The sequence below is a fragment of the Olea europaea genome, chromosome 1 (assembly GCF_002742605.1).
Source record: "Olea europaea var. sylvestris chromosome 1, O_europaea_v1, whole genome shotgun sequence".
Taxonomy (NCBI): domain Eukaryota; kingdom Viridiplantae; phylum Streptophyta; class Magnoliopsida; order Lamiales; family Oleaceae; genus Olea; species Olea europaea.
In genome coordinates this window covers 3533661-3536419 of record NC_036237.1, presented here as the reverse complement: position 1 = coordinate 3536419, position 2759 = coordinate 3533661, and the positions used below count along the sequence as shown (strand labels likewise).

Sequence of the window (2759 nt, the reverse complement as noted above, 5' to 3'; positions counted from 1 at the left end):
GGGGGTTGATTACAATGAGATATTCTCTCCTGTGATAAAGTACAAAACAATCAGATTGGTTCTTGCATTGGTTGTTCAGTACAACTGGGAACTGGAACAACTAGATGTCAAGACTGTTTTCCTACATGGGGAATTGGAGGAAAATATTTACATGAGTCAGCCTCAAGGTTTTGAGGTGAAAGGTAAAACTAACTGTGTGTGCAAATTAGAAAGATCTCTGTATGGGCTTAAACAAAGCCCTAGACAGTGGTACATAAGGTTCGATACCTATGTACTGAAGATAGATTTTAAAAGGAGTGAATATGATGCATGCCTGTACTATAATGATAGTAAGGAGGACTGTGAGGTCTACTTGTTGCTGTATGTAGATGACATGCTTCTAGCAAGTTCAAGTAAGACTGAAATCACTAAGATGAAGAACCTTTTAAAATCAGAATTTGATATGAAAGATTTGGGGAGTGTTAAGAAGATTTTGGGGATGGTTATAAAGAGAGATAGGGCTGAAAATAGACTAGTCATTTCCCAAGAAGCCTATCTAAACAAAGTCATAACCAAATTTGGTATGAATCGATCAAAATCTGTGAACGTTCCCTTAGCAGCTCATATAAATCTTTCTGGTGCACAATCTCCTAAGACTGAGGAGGAATTTAGAGAAATGAGGAACATACCCTACGCTAATGCTATAGGTTCCGTCATGTTCTCTATGATAACAACTAGGCCTGACTTAGCCTATGCTATAAGTTTTTTGAGCAGATTTATATCAAACCCAGGAAAGCCTCATTGGGCAGGTTTAAAATGGTTGTTAAGGTACATTGTTGGTACATTAAATCTAGGTCTAGTGTATGAAAAGAGATCTGAAAAACTTACTCTAAAGGGGTATGTAGACTCTGATTTTGCTGGTGACAAGGATAGCAGAAAGTCTACTACAGCGTACTTTTTTACACTAGGTGACAATTATATAACATGGAAGTCACAGCTGCAGCCTTTAGTTACCTTGTCAAGTACTGAGGCAGAGTATGTTGCCATAACCGAGGCGGTTAATGAATGTACTTGGTTAAAAGGAATTTTAAAAGAATTGAATTTCATGCATGATACACCTGTTATGTTTACTAATAGTCAAAGTGCTTTATTGCTTTGTAAGAATCCTGTTTATCATAAAAGAACTAAACATATTGAGGTGAAATATCATTTTATATGTGAGAAACTGTCTCAAGGTAAAGTTAATCTTGTTAAAATTCACACTGATAGGAATCCCTCTGATATGGGAACAAAAATTCTACCTGCAAGTAAATTTAGACTGTGCTTATCTTTATTACATATTGATACTGGTTAATTTTCTTGTAGGTGGTGGGCGATGATGATGAACAATTCTTTCATGTGCAAATTCGCAATCAAGAGAAAGTGTTATGAGAACCAAGGTGAAGAATGTGAGAATATGGTTCTCTTAACCCACTTTATTCAATTTTTTGTGAACCATTGGATGAAGATCAATGATTGAGATTTAATCTTGTGGGAGAAGCTTTGACCAAATTTTCACCTAACATATTACTTACCCCACGTTTTGTGTAAGAGGGCAGTGTCTTCGGTTGGGTGGGGGTTATTTCAAAAGAGGCGGGCTGGTCATTTTCTCCGGTGTGGCTCGACAGAAACTCTCCTCCATTTTGTTGGTTCCTTAAGGTGGTCTCTTGGTTGGTGGTTTTTCAAGGGGTTCTTTGCCGGTTCTTTCTCTCTTTCTTTGGAAGGCGATTTGCATAGCATGGGGCTGTTCCTGAGCCTGTAAAATCTGCCATAAGAGGTGAAGAAGCTGCTGCAAGGAAGAAGAAAAAGCTGGACAGATTTCGGCCATATAAGGGGCTGTATTCTTCCGATTTTATATTTTCTTGTTTTTGCCTTGAATCTTGTTTGTTGATTGATGTTTTGGTTGATTGAACTCCTAGGATCCCCAACACCTTCCTTATGTCAGCGTTAATAATTCTGACTCAAAACAATGCTTAATTTTTCGGCAGTTATTGTGCAGACAATCCTGGTCTTTTCAAGAATGCGGATATGGCTTATTTTCTTGCATATGCAGTTATAACGTTGAATACTGATGCTCATAATCCAATGGTGAGGCCAAAATTGTCCAAAGGTGAATTTGTAAGAATCAATACTAGGGATAATGCTGAAGAATGTGCTCCTAAGGAACTCCTAGAAGAGATCTATGATTCTATTATCAAAGAAGAGATAACAATTGAAGATGATCCTGCTGGTACTTCCAAAAACAGTAAGCGTAGACAAGAAGTAGAGAGGAGCCGACTTGTTAGCATTCTTAATTTAGCTCTACCCAAAAGGAATTTTTCAACTGATTCAAGGTCCGAGAGCGAGGCAATTGTAAAGCAAACACAGGCTATTTTTGGGAACCAAGGAGGAAAAAGAGGAGTTTTTTATACTTCGCATCGCATTGAGCTTATCCGTCCCATGGTAGAAGCTGTTGGGGTGGCCATTGCTTGCAAAAGCTCGACTCAATCCGTTTAGGCAAAATTGTTTGCCACTTCGCCGCTTCGGGGCGCACAAAAGAGAATTTTGATTTCTCTGCATGTATTGAAGGGTATATTTGGCATTTCAAAAACCAATATCAGATGAATGAGAAATTACGAAAAAGGACGAAAATCAGGTCGTAAAACCGTGCGACCAGTGAATAGACACCTTTTCATAAAGGTGCATTGTTTGGAAAGGGTGCATGATTTGGCCTCAACCATTTCGTCCACACCCTTTCATGG

General features: G+C 38.5%; 1 pseudogene; it reads left to right on the top strand.

The window, feature by feature from the left end:
• The window catches only part of LOC111403167, a 52770-nt pseudogene that overhangs the window by 38933 nt on the left and 11078 nt on the right, over positions 1-2759 (top strand).